Raw genomic sequence first — 17,822 nt, 5'->3', positions numbered from 1 at the left:
CGGGCGGCGGCGGAGCAGGCGGCTGCGCTCCGCTCCGCACCTTCTTAAAGCCCCGCCGGTGGCTGTGGCGGCAGCGGCTCCTCCCCGCCCTCCGCGCCCGGCCAACTTGGAGCGGGAGCGGGGCGAGCGCGTCCCTCCTCGCTGCCACTCACGGCTGGGGCGGGGGGGAGGTGAAGCAGAAAACGCAAGGGCTGGAAATAATTTCTTTCCCTCGGTGCCTGGGTAGCGGGAGGGGGAAGCCCTCCCCCTTCCCTCTCTGTCTCTGTCTCTGTCTCTCTCTCGTCGCTGGTGGGGAGAGGAGAGGAGAGCTCCGCACAGCCCCGGCGCTGCCTCTTTGTCTGCGCTGGAGGCTTCCTGCTGCCCCCTCGCCCCGCTCCTGCCCCCAGGCTCAGCAGCTCGCCTACCGAGGGGGCCCGGAGGGCTTTGGTCACCCCGAAACCACGGGCAGCAGCACAGAGGGGGGCTCGGCGCCTCTCTCGCCCCCCCCCCCAAAGGAGAGCCGCGGCACTGGGGTCTTTATGGCCAGGTTTTAATGTTTCTTGCAGCCCTGACCTGGGCGGCTGTAAAAAAAAAGCAAGCCGCGGTCATGGGGAAGGCATAGAGGCAGGAGCTGAGGAGGGGGGGGATGAAGAGCTGAGCGCGGAATAGAATAATTCATGGAAACATACATTTTTAACAGAGGATGGGTTAGCAGAAGGGCCGCGGCACCAGGAGACGGGGACAGGCCTGCCAGGGATTAAAGTACCTTCCCACCCCAGGGCTGGAGCCCGACCAGCACAGCCACTGTGAGCATTAGTGACATGATGTAATTGGAAAGGAGAGCGTACCTGCCAACATTTTTGAAGTGCAAAACTGGCCCGAGCCAGGGGGTCCCTCCTGGATTCATTTCACTGCCAGAGGGAAAGGTTCCCTCTTCAAGGAAGAACAAGTTGAATGCTACATATCTTGCAGCTGCCCTATATCGTTCCCTCTCCTCACACAGGCTGTTTCCCTGGCCCACCTCCCATGCATCTGATGTAGATTCTACACACCGTCCTCCAGGGAGGGCCTCGCCATCTGCTGTACCTGGCTACACTGCCAAAACGAAGCTCATCCTCTACTAGCCAAACTTTGTTATAGTTTCCCATTTTATTCAGTCCTGACAGGAGGGCCAGGGGCCAGGGGAAAACTTTTACAATGGTTGTGACAAGCCTGGATGAAAACATGGCAGCATGCTTCAATCTGAACCCCTGTCATTAAGAGAGAAGGTAAAAATGGTAGTGTAGGATGAACGGGCGAGGACAAACTGGAACATCGTTCCAACTGGCCCAGACCCTGAGCTGCTGCTTCAGAAATGGATTTTCATCTGTGACCATCAAGAGGCTCAATCTGGCTCAGTATTTTCCTTCTTAACTTCATTTTTATTGTTTACATTTGGGCATTTCATGAATGTGAATGCTCATAAAAAGTGATGGGCTAATAATAACATTTCTTAAAGCCAAGCATAATGCAAGCAAATGCTATGCAAGATCTCTCACAAGCCTCTCCCAGTACAACACGTTCCAAGTCTTGCTACTGCCTGCTCACTGCTCATTGGGAAGAGACTGCCAGCCATGCCAAACTGTGCCAAATTATGCAAGGTGATTTTATGAAGCCATGTGAAAAGGATTTAGGCCCATTCTTGTAATCTGCTCCCAACCCATGCACATCCCCACCTACAAGTTTCCACCACTGAGGTTACAGTCATGCACTTTTATGCAGAACTGACCATAGGATTTGGGGGACGAGTCAGCAGATTAATTTGGGGGTGGTGCCGAACATAACTGACACTCCTTTATATTAAATAAGAGGCAGGAGAAGGGAATAAGGGATCTTTGGATAATGCCCTGCTCCCATTGCTGCGGAAAAATGGGGGCCAAATTTATCCACTGGGCTGTAGGAATAAGACTTGCCAACTTTTAACTTTTTTCAAGGATAATTTTCCAGATAAGTTGGGCAGTAGTCAATCTTCCAGGGTGATTGACGGAGGTAAACAGGGACAAACTGAGGCTGCTCTAATTCCCATGAAAGCCAGTAGGAATACTTCACCTGATTTCACTGGGAACTGGATAGGGCCTGTTTGGGCACATTTTATGTCGTTTTCTCTGTCTCCAGTTGCTTAGAACTCATTGTAGCCAATTTTATTAATGCACCCTTCCCATCCCTTTCTTTGTAATCTTACACATATACCCCCTAACAATAAGTGATGTCAAGTAAAGGAATGCAAGGGACTTGCAAGGGACCTTCGGGCAGGGGGCTGGACTTGATGATCTTCCAAGGTCCCTTCCAGCCCTAACGTCTATGAAATCTATGAAATCTACATGCAGTAGCCTGAAAGCCATGTCTTGGTCATTGCTTTACCCCATTTCTTCATCCATCTTCTACCCATTTCCAGCTTTCCATATTATTTCTCCACCTTTGTGTCTTATTTATCTTTTCAGTCCTCTTTCTTTCCTTGAAGACAAATTTCACCTTAGCCCTTTTCTCTCTTCAATACCTATCTCTTCTGCTTTCCCAGGTGTCACAGCATCAGACCTTAGGGACTCACAAGAAGCCACCTTACTTTCCCAGGAAAATAGGGGATGCATCTACACATGCAATTAATGCACATGAATAAACTCTGGAGCTAATTGCTCCAGAGTTTATTGCTCCTAGGCATGCCATTTGAATGTGCGCCTGAAAGCATTAAGCTCCAGAGTTTATTCGTGCATAGCATGTTGAGCCAGGGTGAGCAACCCTTGTTGGCAAGGGACCCAGGGTGTCAGCCTGCCAGCTCAGGGCTGCTCCCCAGCCCCTGGCTCAGTGTCCTGCAGAGATGCTGTCTGCGGGACTAGCCAGCAGGCAACCCCCTCACTGAAGCATCCTCACGCCCCATCCAGGTGAAGCAAATCTGCACATGCAGTTTTTTACTTCACTGCTGACTGTACTTGTATTTACAACCACTATGCTGCTGTGGAGTAAATAAATTTACTCCAGCCACTACAGGTGCATGTGTAGATGCACAATGTTTACTGCACAGCTAATTAGTCTACTGCACAGTAAACATCTCACGTAGCTGTGCTCAGCGAAGCAAACAGGAAATGGGGGATGAGTCACTCTACCCTCCAACATAACTGGTCTCTATGATCTTATCCCCTATACATCTAGAGAAATCTCTCTGAGATGGTAGAAAGCAAGAGGGTTTGAATAAGGTATTTGAACTAGAGCTCTGAAGCTAGAAATGGAAGCATCAATGGATTCAGCCCTCTTTCACCTTTACAACTTAGGTGCACTGAGTGTGAAGTTAGATGCAATTTATTTGCAGAAATCTGAGGTTGAAAAATCTTAAAAGATGAGAATTTAGCAACCAGCATACTAGTCTGTGTAGACAATTAAAGTCACATAGTACTTTTACAAAGAGGAGTTTGTCCCATTTTCTTTGAAAAAAAATCCCATTCAACCCTTCACTATTTACAGTAAGGTACAAACCTGTGTAAAAGTTGAGAAATCATTACTATTCCATTTGATACAGGAAAATTAACTAAGATCAATTTATGCTTCTCAAAATTAAAATACAACTGTAATAATTATTATTTATGTATTCTAAAGGGCCTCTGATCCAAAGATCCTCATGTACCATATAAGCAATATAACACCCGTCTGATACAAGCTACAGGATACCAAGGGGGAATTTCACCCATCACAGGAGTGGAATATGGTTTCCCTTTAAAAGAAGAGCATGGTTTAGTCTGAAACAGGAAATGAGTGAAGAATATTGTATCCCAATACAAACGCAGACAGTATTTAAGTGAATGGAATTTCCTTGGGGGCACTGATCCACTCCATTTGTGCCTACCTGGGGGAGATCAGACCACAGTATAGTATGGCTGCAATCCATTGCTATCCATACCAATGTGTAAACAACAACCATGGAATTATTCCTTTTGTTCAATGGATGAACTCATATCCAAAAAAATTGAATTGAAAGGCAGGTAAACAAGAGAGTTGCCTCTTTATTAATTTTTCTATGGCAGATGATTTTGGATGTGGTGGGTGTAAATAAAATGCATGGAGCATTATAAAGCTAGATTCTTCCATGTTAAAATGAAAACCACAGAAATATGGAACCACAGCTGTCATCTATTACACACAAGTTTTAAAAGAAAATAAAAAAAACCCAGGACAATAAATTGAAGCATTTTATTTCATCATCGCTGATAAAGATAATAAAATGGAAACAACACAGCATGAAAAGTTAAAAGTGAGAAATCTTTTCACTAGATATTTTTATATACCACTCAGCAGCACAAGCATACTGCATTTTCTATGCATGTATTCCACCTGTGACCACCGCACAAGAGTATGTTACCTCTGTACTTTTTACTTCTTTAAAGGTTTTTGTTGAAGGAAAAAAAATCACTGATGGATCAAGAAGAGTGGTGTGTTTGATGTGCATGAGAAACCAGCTTTGTACTGATACAATGGAAAAAATTGCTCATGAACACTTCATCCTTGAAAAAGTATTACCACATTACCGGAGGCAGTTTTACTCCTGGGCCTAACAGGAGCTGTAGCTCAGGCACGCTGTTGTCAAATTCAGACACCAGGGATGATTTTTAACTGCACAGCAGCCAACGCTCTAGATATTGGGAAGATAAGGTATGTTCAGCAAGTAATTTCATTGTAACTGCAGACACAATCATACCGAGTCACTCAGAATATATTTCCCATCCCACCCATTCTTGCCTCAGTAAGGCAGCTGAGAAAATATGAAATATTGAAGTGGACTTCTTCCTCAAACAGCAGAATACAAATTAGAATCCATCAAGGCAGCACCCGTTCAGGTAACCAAATGCTTCCTCATTAATTGGAGGTCAGTGGGATTTCTGTTACCACCTTAAATGAAATCAGTATTTGTCCCTTTCTGTTGCAAAGTTTGCAGGGGTATAGGAGGAGAGTGCTGGCTGCATAAATTAGAAGTAATTAGTAGGTAGTCAAACTTGCCTTCCCTTTAAAAACAGTCTTTTGTTCATGCATCCTTCTTATTCTGCATCCCTATTTATGCAAGTTCTCTCTCGATTACTACCAGAAAGGGTTGGGGCTCCTTTGCCATGCCAAATAATCCTTCTAGATGAATTCCTTTTTTGTGCACATTACTTGTCATAGCTTTATAATAATGCAATCTTTCCCTGCCAGTTACATGAACTTTGCTCTTAAACGGAGCACAAGTCATTTCTAGACAAGGCCCTAAATGTGAAATTAGAGGCACTTCCATGCCTATGTTATTACGAGATTTAATTTTTCTATGGTGAAAACAATGACAATTGTCTGGCTGAATTATTTTCCACTGGACTGGTATGTGTCTGGCTTTCTGGCATCTCTGTGTTTCACCATTTAATCTAAAATACATTTGACATTATACAATCGCCATCTCTTCTCTCTTATATCGCATTTCCTTCCAACTATTTAAATTAATATTTCCTTATTGCTCAAGAACATTAAGAAACTATAAATATAAAAGAGAATATTGGAAAAGCCTCCCTTTTAACAAGCAGAAATTTGGCATACCTTTCTAACATGACAGCGGTAATGTTATAGGATTGGTCTGTTTGTGCACGTTTCCATAAATCTCTCATTGATTTAGTAACCATTCAAATAAAGATAAAAATGCCTTTAAACAAACAAAACATCAGCAACAGTCTGCTATATAGTTAAATAATGGAATGTTAGGTATTACAAAATTTTAGCAAGCATAAAGGTTTATGCTCCTATATATTATTAGGAATCCTGCCTGTTTCTACACGTCAGTAGTTAGTGTTCAAATCTACGACAAAAAACATTCAATTTAAAAATCAACTCAGTGATACTGTCTGACATTAAAATGTATTTTAAACATTCTGATTGTTTCTCTTTTGTACAGATGAACATTTTTGAGGATACAAAAGTTTCTAAATACATTTTTTTCTCTGTAGTTTTAAATACTTCAGAGAATGTGTGGATTTTATTTCTGTTAATCTAAGGTCTTAAATATAGCATAGGCATACAAAACCTGATTTTTCTCTTTCTGATCCAGTGCACTTATGCTTCCTATTAATAATTCATAAACAGTATATTTAAATAGAGCTAAGGAATTTAAAATCTTTTGTTCAACATTTGGTTTGAAAAAATTGAATACACTTTTTTTTATAGGAACATGCATCTGCTTTAACAAACATTGATGTCCAATAATGTTGCTTCCTACTGTAGATTTGTTTCCTGGGATTTTTATAATAGGAATCCTGGATGTGTACATGTGTAATACCTGCCTGTTGAGGTTTCTAAGGCTTTTATTAACTTGCAAATATTTATCCTGGTTAGCCTTTATCTGAAGAATTTTTTAAATGTCAGTGGCCACAAAAGAAACCCTTAGACCATTTTACAACCTAATTTATCTCCCCACTTCACTATTCCTACTAGAATAAGCTCAAGGACCTAAGGTACACATGGCTAACAGGCTATGACAATTCTGACTGTTTGCTTTTCCAGGGGAAGCAGAATTCAGATCCTCAGGAAGTTTGTAAAAGATGTTCCTTCTGTTTCATCTAAGGAGTGTGAAACCTGAAGACTACCAAAAATCACAAACAATATACTTTATTGCAGGTTACTTAGAATCTACGTTAACATTTGTATTTAAAGTACATATAAAGTATGTGATGCATGGCAAAGATGCAACACTTTTCTTAAATGTACACACAGTGTTGGTTTGTGCAGACATAGAACTTTATACAGATACATTTATTTTTTGCCCTGCAGAAAATGTTTCCTAGGCAATGCATACAAATCATAATTAACCTACAAAGAAAAGAGTAAAGTTCTTTAGAATGAGAGAAGTTATACCAATAAAAGTTATTACCAAATAAATCTTACGTCTTGTAAGGTTGTACCCCAGCTTAGGAAACTGTGAGAACATCTCAATGCAGTATTGAAAAAAGGCTCAGTCTGGAGCACTTCTCAGCTCAGAAAGAAAGGCGCTCCAGGGGCCAGGGGTCACAGCAGCAAAGTTACAGGCAGCTCACATTCTGGCCTGACACCTGCCACCCAGAAGCAGAAACTCCACGCTCTCTGACCTGTGGGTTGAGATGAAACATGCATTAGGGTGTCAGAGTTTAGTAACTTATGTGAGGCCTAGTCCATCAGGGCCTTCAAATGTTAAATTAGATCCTTCTACTCTATTTGCTCCCAACAACAGCCAGTGCAAAAGCCTAGCAGCAGGTAGGGAGGAACTCCTACATCACCAGTAACTGAGCAGCTACATTATGTACTAGCTGCAAACCCTTTGGGGTAGGAACTATCTTTCAGTCCAGTAGGGATCAGCCTTCCAGCCCTCTAGGCTGGATTAGTGGTGTAGTTAAGCCATTATGCTGTGAAGTGCTTGAAGCATCTCAGTGACATTCTCTGGGTATGTACATACCCAGGCTGTAAAGTATGCTGGGCATCTATAATAAGTGCCAATCAAGACAGTGTGGGCTAAAAAAGCAGTCATCCCTAACAATGCAGTCAGGTTCTGGCCAGCTAGTATATATAGACTAGGGACAAAGTTTCTAATATAGAGGAGGTACAGCAGAGCAATACTTTTCTAGGCTCTCATCTGTGAAGGAGCATAATGCAGAGGTGTGAAAGTGTGGAGGGGCTAACTTCTCAATTTGCTGCTTTCTGAAAATATGGAAAGGATGAAGGAGTGCAAAAAGAAAGAAGCACTGTGCGTATATGTGTTTATGTATGGATATGTTCACACTGTCATGGCAAAGCAGCCAGGAATGGAAGAAAAGTGGGTAAGAAAAATTAAGGAACAGGAAATGTGAGTAGGCTGCAGCAGCCAAGTAAAAGGAGACATGAATAAAGAAAAATACAGCTTTTTTTACAGGTATCACCAGCATCCTCCCATCTTCAGCCTCCCACAGTGGCTGCGTACCCAGTTGTTCAGGTCCTGCAGCACAAGGATTGCACAGAAAATGCCAAAATAATGCTATGGAACTGTAGCCACATTGTGGCACTCTTGTCAAATTACTTGTTTTTCATAATAAGCCATGGCAAAGGGAATGTGAGAGAACCAGAGTAGGACTACTATTCAGTGAATGTTGGCAATGTAGCACAGGACGTGTGGATTTAATGAAGATGTTAGGAGCTGAATATCATTTTCACTTCAATTCTGACCCCCCAAAATACTTTTTCATCCAACAAAATAGGACTAGTTGGAAAATTAGATTTGTAAGTTACCTTTAACATCTTACTTTGCATTGGCAGCAAACCACAGCATTAGAATAAGCCAGAATATTAAACAATAAGCAGAAATTTTTCATTATTACAAATCCTCAACTAAAAGTATAAAATTCATTACTTGTGAGTCATACATTCCTCCCAGCACTGTTTAAGAAGGTCACTGAGAAAGCTCTTACAGTGACTGATTGTCAATGAAAATCTCCTACATAGTTCAAAATATATATCAGGACACAGTATTTTATTCTTAGGATGGAAGAATGGTTATACTATTCAGTCTTGAGTCAGACAGCCAGGAGACCTGGGGTTTATTCCCACCTCTACCACTGACTTACTTCTGTCTGTGCTTAGGTAAGTCACTTAACCCAGGTAAGAAATATGACAATATTTGCCTATTTCTCAGGATTGTTTGCAGATTAATGGGGAGACAGTTTGACTTACATTTTAATTGTAATATATAATTATACATAAATCAATATTAAATGTATATTATTAGAAACAATCTCCAATTACCCGAATGCCCCTTTACCTTGGCAATGAATAAGGTCCTTAATTTAACTGAGAATCTGGTCCATGGATGTTAAGGCCAGAAGGTACTTTTGTCATTGTCTATTCTGACCTCCGGTGCAGCACAGGCCATAGAATTTCACCAAGTAATTTCTGCATCAAGTAATTTCTAGTTGAATAATTTTTAGAAGGACATCCAGTCTTGATTTAAAGATTTCAAGTCACAGAGAATTCATCACAACCTTTGGTAACTTGTTCCAGTGTTCAATTACCTTTACTGTTAAAGATTGCACCTTATTTCCAGTTTAAATTTAACTCCCTTCTACTTGTAGCTATTGGTATGCTTTTGCTAGATTTAAGAGACTGTACAAAAGTATTAGATATATTTTTCCCCATGGAGTTTCTCACTTGACTGTGATCAAGATACTTTTTCCTCAGTTACCAGAACCGACTGAGTTCTTTACGTTTCTTGCATTCAAAATACTGGAACTGTAGACAGTTTCCTAGCCATGACTGCTTTCTGGTGCCTCCTGCAGCCTATACTCCTCCTGCACCTGCCAAGATGCCTGAATCTTTACTTTTAACACTTTTGTCAGGTTTTGTGCAAACATTTGCTAACTGGATGTTCACTGGCTCACAGCCCGCACTGGGGATGTTCAGAGGACTGCAGCTGTGCAGTATGTGGTCCCACAAACACATCTGCAGCACCACATACTGCACAGTCAGGTGTTCTCCACACTGCAAGGGTGCGCTGCCCATGCATGTGCTGCTCTGGTTTGTTTTTTCTGGAGGTTTTTTTGACCCCTAAACTGCAAGGGGGCTGGGGGGAATGGAGCAGTGCACACATGGGCAGCACACACCATTGAAAAGCAGAGTCAGGCCACTTGGAGGCACGCTGTGGCTGCCAACCAGGCTCTGCCCAGCAGGATCACTGCTGTTGCAGCCCCAGGAGGTCCGCAGGACTCCAGGTATGGCTGCTGGGGCCAGCACAGTGCTGACCCCAACCTCTCCTACCACCCCTGGGGTAACCTGTCACATGCCAAAGCGTGGATGGCACAGGTGCCCCCCAGGGGCAAGTTTCCTGCAGTGCAAGGTGTGCTGCTGCTACTTGTGCCTGGGGAACCAAATGTGCAAATGTCCATACCCACCCGGACACAACCACTAGGGATATATACAGCTTTTACTTCTCCTGTTTCCCTGTTAGACCAGACAAGCGTGCTAGTCTTTGAACTAGTCTCCCATTTCTTTCGGGGTTATCACTGTTGATAGGAGGCATGCTTTTGCTCATTCACAGCCTTAGTTCTATGTAACTCTTTTGCATTGGTCATATGACCTCTTTCTTTTGTTTTCCCTAGATGAGGCTAGCTCTCCAGATATTTCAGCTGTTGGCCACTACTCTGCAGGTGTCTTTCGTGGCATCTCTACTGATATCCTGAGTCCATTGCTACCTCACAGAACCTAAGGCCTTCTTGAGCATAGTGGTGGCTTTGCCATTGTTTTTAGTGGTTTTTTGCTGGTTCCATCCATACCTGCTTACCTGTGCATATAGGCCTCAGGTTTCTGGCCTTTTCATTTGACAGGTTGCCTATTTAGCATGGTATCTTCTTAACTGTTTCTGTGCGCTTTCTGATGTTTGTTGGCTGGGCTAAAGTAAACTACTGTCTTGGGAAAAAAAAAATCCTTGTTTTCTGACCCAAAAGTTCCTGTGCTGTGCTGTTATCTGACCCCAGGGAGGGTCTAATTTTTCCTCCAAAATTGCAATGTTGGGATCCCTTCCTGTCTGTTTTGTCTTTGCCATCAGTTTCTTGGCTGGCTTTACTGATGATCCTGCCTTTCATGGTTTTCTGACTCCTGGGGAAAGACATGTTATTCTTGAACTCCCATTTGGTGCTGAGTCATTTGAGTTTTACTGCAGCATACTATGACGAATTGTCTGATCATAGCACGTCAGACAAGTCATAGTACACAAAATGCTTGCTTTGTTTCCTGAGTGATCTACAAATAGTTTATCTCCCAGAAACAGGAATAGTAATTTACAGTGACCGTCATCATCATTAAAAGTGAAAACTCTTATTTCAAACTTTTCTCGGGTTTGGGTTGGGACTCCATGAGGCTGCAAAGTCTCCCCCTTTGATCAGTCATCTCACCCTTTGTACCCCACACATGACTCTACATGTACTCCCTATCGAGTATTCATGCCTGGGCTCAGCAGAAGCATGAATTTAGACCCAGGCAAAAGTGGTAAATGTGACTTGCTGTGGGCATGTCTACACATGACTCTACATCACTGTAGTGTTGTGCTATGGTGACACATGATCAGCAGCTACTTTGCTGTAGCAGTGTGCTCCCCCATTATAGAGTGCCACTATGGCAAAATAGCTGCTAAAAATTACAGTGTGCTGAGTGTACGGCGCAGTACAGGCAGTTACTGTGCTATGCTTTAGTACTTCCACTACTTTAGTACTACTTGGAAGCATTACAGCATGGAGCAGTAACAATGTAGACATGCCCAATGGCAACTCTTACTGTACTAGAATTACTGCTTGGCTTTTTTGAAACAAAAATCTGCCTAAGACAAATAGCTTATTCCTCAACTGGCAGCAGGGAGTAACTTTCTGTAGTTGCTCCTTGCAATCTGGCTGTCCCCAAGTATGAACTATTTTACTACCCAGACCATACCCTCTCCTTTAGAGTTTGGTTGTATTGCTTGGTGCTTTCAACCAGAGCTGTAAGTATATGGTAACACATGAATGGAGCTGGGGTTGAGGTATAACATATACAGCAAAACGAGTGTTTTAGATGGGAAGGTATGACCTGCTTAGTGTATATGCTAGCAGCAGTAGCTTACTTGAACAGTACCTTATCTTTCCATCATACTATCAGCGTCTCAGTGACATATGTTGTTATATGAGCTGGCCAAAAAACAGAATTTCAAAAAACAGAATTTCAGGTTTATAAAAAGCTTCACCAAATTTTGTTTTGTACCAAATAGGGATAAAAACTGAGACATTCTGAAATTAAATGGTTCATTAAAAATGTCAAAATATTTTGTTTTCTTTTGAAAAAATGCCAGCATTTCATTTTGCTGTATTTGAAACATTTTCATGATAGAAAGGCAAAACATTTTGACCTTTTTTATTTTTAATTGTGTCATTCAGGACAGGAAAGAGACAGGAGGAAGAAGTTTGGTGTCTCTGGACATGGCAACAAGTGCAAAACTACACAGAAACTCAAAACACAATCATCTAAATAAAATCAGAAAATGCTAAACACAATAAATCGTTTAATTTTGGTTGAGTTATTTCAGAAACATTGTTGAAAATGTCCGTCAAAATCAACATGATATAATTAACATTCTCAGTTGGGATGAAATTGCATTTTTCACTGAAAAAAATTTGCCCAAAATTTTAGAACTAGCAATTATTATAGCTCCTTATGTGCACTCACTCGTGACTTCTTTACGATGCTTCATAATGGCATGTGATCAGACGGCACATCGACCTCTGCCCGAGGGTGAACTGATGGAATCATTCCATTTCAAAGAGCACAGCCAGTGGCTCCTTTTCTCTTCTTTTGTGTCTGTCAGAGCTCTACAAGCAAATGTTATGGATTGCTGGCTTCATATTAGTAGTGCTCCAAGACTTTCTTTGAAGGCTGAGTTGTGGGAAGATGCTTGACCATCCCTGTAAACCACTGGACTTCCTTCCCATACTCTGGTCTAGGAATTCCCTCAAGGGATCTCAGTTTCTCTGAATCAAGCCGGTGTCCCGCAGAAGCCAAAACCTGTCCAGTATAAGGGACCCTGGTCTTCACCTTCAGCTTTTCTGCACTGTCTCATGTTTCACTCCAGCACCTGTTTAGGAATCATTGCAGATGGTCCTTGCTTCCTCCTGCAGTAGAAATACCATTAGCTACAGTCTTGATGCCTGTGAATCTCCTTAGTGGGTAGCTCAGTTCACACCGGAAGAACCCTGTACCCAGCCTATGTCCAGAGCCATTTCTTCCCAGCCATCCCTGCCAGAAGATGTCTTTACCATCCAGGTGGTTGGAGGGCTCATCTAGTTCAACATGCCAGAACTCTTTCTTTATATTGTAAGCAGTGATCACTTTTGCTCTGGATAAACCAGGTAATGTATCCTCAGTCATTGGCAATGAGCTGTGATGTCTTCAATGCTCTGATCACTGGTTTTGGGCCACTGAAGATCCTCAGGTTACCTGAAGGTTTGTCCACCACTATAAGGATGCTGATTCACTCTGTTCTAGTTTAAATGGGTGCAATGATGCCTCCTTGTTGCAGACTTTCCCATGCCTTCTTCACTGGCTCCACAAGAGCTACCATAACTCTATCTTCAAGTCATCTCACAAGATGAAATGTCAGTGTCCATTTCTAACCATTTAGGTGCACAGCACCTTGAAATATAGCCTTATGGTCTCTTGGCATGCTGGGTAGGGGCTAATGAGGACTGTTGTACCTCCTCTTTCAGGTTATTATGGTGCTGTAATATAATCACACCCACGGCTTGCCTGTCCTGTTGTCTAACAGGTACTATTGTGTGTTGTCTACTTTAAACTACAAGCAACCATATCTTTAGTTTTGTGAGTTTCTTATTGACAACCCGCATTTCCCACTTGCCTCAGTATTATTTATTTTAAATCACACATAACTGGTCTCAAGTCTCCTGCCTGATATGACTGGGATTATGTTGCAGCTGGCTCCTCACCCCAACTGGCATAAACTCGGTCATTGATACAATAGCATGTTGAAAATATTGTAGCTAAATGGCCACCAATTTTCTGCTCTAGTCCATATAAACTGGGCGTATCTACATGTGCTATTAATGCTTTCTGTGCACTAAAATACTGCCAGCCTTAGGAAGGTGTCTACACATGATGACACCTCTTGGGAGCAGATTTGCTCCTTATGGAATTAGGCTGATCCAGGCCTCTTCCTGTCCTGCTCCAACCCCCTGCAGCAGCCAGGGAGATCTAGATGCTCTTTAAAATGCAGCCCTACTTGTTATCTAGTTACATGCTTTTCTGGACCAGAGCAGCTTGCAGCCTCTGGCACAGTCCTCTATGACAGTGTCTGCAGAGCCTGTGCCCAGTGTGCAATGGCAGCTCCACACTCAGGGCCCGGCAGTGATGACCAGCCCCGTGGGTTTCTGTTCGTCACTGCATTCACTGCGCTTCACAGCCATAGTCACTGCTGCCTGGTCTTGGTCATCCTCAACCCTATGTGTCCCCCCCAGGCTGCACGACCCTTTGGCCAAACTCACAACTCCACCTGTGGTCCACCCCCCCCAGGCTGTCGCCTACCAGCTCCAGGCCACCTCCCAGACTGGGAGGTGGCAGGGATGCCAATGACACACATATGGACACTGCCACAGGTGCCATCCATGAGCTCCTGGGGCTCCAGCTCTGCTGCTTATGGGCCCATCTTGCCAGCTCTGCATTGTTCACCTGGGATGATGAGCAGTGAGTAGACTCCTTTCACATGAACTGGGCCACATTCCAGGAGCTGCTCATCCAGCTCAGCCACGCCTGGAGTGACAGCTCATCACCACGTGGCCACCCCTTCCCATGGAGATCTGGGTGGCCATTGCCTTCCTCAAGGGCTAGGGGAAAAAGTTACACATAAACCAGTTTAAGTCATCAGAAACTGGTTTAAACCTGTAACAGAACAGAATGTTAGTGCACATAAACCAGTTTCAAAATGTCTGAAGCTGGTTTAAGATAAACCTTACTGAATGTAGTATCAGATTTAACTGATTTGGGTCAAACCAGTTTATGAAACTTCTGTCCCAGACCCCTTCCTGGTTCAAGTTCAATTACAGTCCCCCAGTATCCTGGCATGCTTTCCAGCCCTGGTCTGGGCTGTACTGAGCTCCAGCAGAGAAGGGTTGTGGGGGAGAGAGGTAGGGACTGTCCACCCCTACCCCCCAGACAAACTGTGGCTGGGATCTGGGGCCAGGGATGGGGGTTAAACTTCCCCCGAATACAGAGCTGCCTTGCCCTGATAAAAACTTACTGCTGGTTGTGACTGTGAACTACAAATCCCAGAAGCACCTGGAAGCAGGAAGAGGAAGTGATGAGCAACACGGCAGAGTTCTGCAGCTGTACTTTTGGAATGTAAATCCCAGAGACCACAGGGGCAGCAGGAAGAGGAAGCGAAGATACAACCCATTTTGGCTACATGCCAGAGAGCTGTGCACGAGTACCCACCCCCCACTTCTGGCCTGAGCCAATGCAGGTATGTGGCTGCATTTCCTGAAACAAAAGCAAATGTGTGTCCAGTTGTTTCTGTTTAACCTCTGCACCTTAGACTAACCTGCAAAGCCTGAATTGATTCAGCCCTCAGGCTTTTTGACTCTGTACTCAGCCAAGATTGCTACACCTGCCAACTTGTGGTACGGTGGTCACCTCTTCACGGTGGGCAAGGCAACCACTGGGGAGGCCATTGTAAAGGTCTGTGGTGCCCTCCAGGATGTGTTGGGCCACACCATGCTCCGAGTCAATGACCCCCTGGAGGTGGCAGCAGGATTCTGAGCTCTGGGCTTTCCACAGTGCATCGCGGTCCTGGACATGACACACCTGTCACCTGCCCATCCCTGGGGGACTGCCCATACTACAGCCAACAGGGCTTCCACTCAGTTGTGCTTCAGGCTGTGGTGGACTACCAGGGCACCTTCACAAATGTCAGTGCCCACAATGCCCAGGTCTTCTGGAACTCCCCTGCCAGGCCTGGTGGAGAGTGAGCACTTTGTGCCAGGTGTTCTGGAACTGCAGCTGGGTGATGACTGTCCCAGTCCTCCTCACTGGGAACCCTACCTACCCACTGTTGCCATGATTCATACAGCCCTACACCGGCCAGCTCAACCCACACTAGGCACATTTCAACGGGTGCCTGGGGCAGAGCTGCATGCTGGTGGAGTGCACCTTTGGCTCTCTGAAGGGTCACTGGTATGCCCTCATTATCTGCCTCCAGGTTGCTGAGGCCAACACCCCCCCCCAGATCATTGTCTGAGTCTGTGTGCTGCATAACACCTGTGAGGCCTGGAGGGGGAGCTCTTCCATGAGGTATGGGCAGAGGAGGTGCAATGGACAGAGGATGCCTGACAGTGGAATTGCCAGCTGCAGTGGCAGTGGCAGCGACAGCAATGGGCCCCACCTCTCTGAGGCCCTGGGTGAGCCACACACCCAGCAATGGTGGGCCAAGGCACCATGTGAGAGAGGCACTGGTGGACCTCCTCCTCCTGTACCCCCCATTTCAGGGCACCTGGCTGACTGGCCATGGACCCCAGGCCCATAGCACACCCCCAACACCGCACTCACTCACTGTGGACAGTTTCCAGCAACAGTCTTCATTTCCCTCCCAAACCAAACTCCCCCACCAGCCTCTGTCCCCAACCACAGACCCACCATCCACCACCAATAAAGCACCCTCTTCCCCATGCCAACTACGTACATTGTGTTGTGTGTCCTCCCAGGGCAGGGGGACAGTGGAGTGGAGGTGCCTATGGGGTGGATCCTTGGGACAGGCACCTAGCACCCTAGTTTCTGGCCACACCACTGTGGTTACAGATGCCACAGGGAGGCTGGAAGGCTGGGGGCTCATCCGAGGGTGAGGGCATCTGGTGTTCTGGCTGTGTTGCCTGCTCCCCCTCCTCCATCATGGGGTTAATGCCAGCAGGGCCTGCATGCAGTGCTGGCCCCACTGCAAGCAGCTCCCACTCAGGGGCTCCATGGATCCTGGGTGAATGGTGGAGGGCGGCTCAGGCAGGGGCCCAGCCACTGGGGAGCCCAGCATGGGAGCAGGGGCAGGGGGCTCTGGCCACTGTAGGTAGTGCTGCACCTTGGCCAAAGCTCACTGGGGGCTTTGTGCTGGGTTGCAGGCAGCTGCAAGGAGGCAGGTGGGGCCAGGGCCAAGGGCTGAGCAGTGGGCAGCATGAAGGTAATTGCCTGGGCCAGTATAGTGTAGAGCACCAAGCCATCTCCTATATAGCTCCATTTCCTGGGCCACCATGGCAGCCTGCTGCTCCTGTGCCTCCAGCATCTTCTCGAGGGGGACAGTGTGCCTCTCCTTGAGGGCTCAGAACCTGTTCCAGAATGCACAGTCCTCGCAGTCCCTCTCCCGGCAGTGCATGATGTCCTGGGTACACCAGGCCGATGAGTCTGCCAACTGCTCCTTTGCCATGATGACCAGTTGGTCCAGCAGGAGAGTGCAATCTTGTATCTGTGACTGGTGGAGGTGGCATGTAACAAGGGCACTGGCTGACAGTGGAAGCATCCCTGAAGGCACATCACCAGCAGCAGCTGGTGCCTCTTTGTGTACAGCTGCTGGACTTGCAGAGCTAGGAAAGATAGGCTCTTTGTAAGAGTTTGCAACATTTCAGAGATAATATGCACTTACCAAGGGGCTGTGTGCCACTCAGCCTTACATTGGAGGTCATGCACACACAGGTGCCCAGGGACCATGGTAGTTGGACAGGTGGCCCCCGTCCAAGGTCACCTCCAGCCAAACCCTCTGTCCCCGTTTCCTTCGCAGGGGCAAGCAGCCCACTTGGTGCTTGCAGCAGGCAGTCTACCTTCCTAATCCCCTCCACTGGCCAGGCTAGGGTTGGTTCCTGGCAGCAGGTGCCATGGCTGCTCCGGACCAACTCCCTCACCCTTTCTCCTCCTGCAGACCAGATAGTTTGCTTCCATGGCACCAGGCCCACATCGGCTGGGATGCAAGACAGGGGGTGAGGGGGCTCCTTCCTGACTGGGATTCGGAGCTGGTGATGCTCCTGCCCTCTCCCCAGTGGGCCATTCCTGGCTTGTGCCCTATGCATGCCCCTACTGAGAGTCCCCTGGATGTGCTGCAATGAGCTGTTTGAGCACTTTGAAGGGGGCCCTGGTGCTGCTGAATGTCACGGTGCCCCAGGCGCACCTGAGAACATGGCATAGGGCCCTGAGCTTTGACAGTACCCCAAGCAATCCCACACTTCTCCACAACATGCTGCCTGGAGGGGTATCTCTCCCTACACTACAAGTGCCTGACTCTCACAGCAGAGGAGATCGCC

This window comes from Crocodylus porosus, unplaced genomic scaffold (assembly GCF_001723895.1).
Source record: "Crocodylus porosus isolate Cpor-Errol unplaced genomic scaffold, CroPor_comp1, whole genome shotgun sequence".
Classification (NCBI taxonomy): Eukaryota; Metazoa; Chordata; order Crocodylia; family Crocodylidae; genus Crocodylus; species Crocodylus porosus.
The sequence above is the reverse complement of the archived record's forward strand: the minus strand, read 5'-3'. Positions refer to the sequence as shown.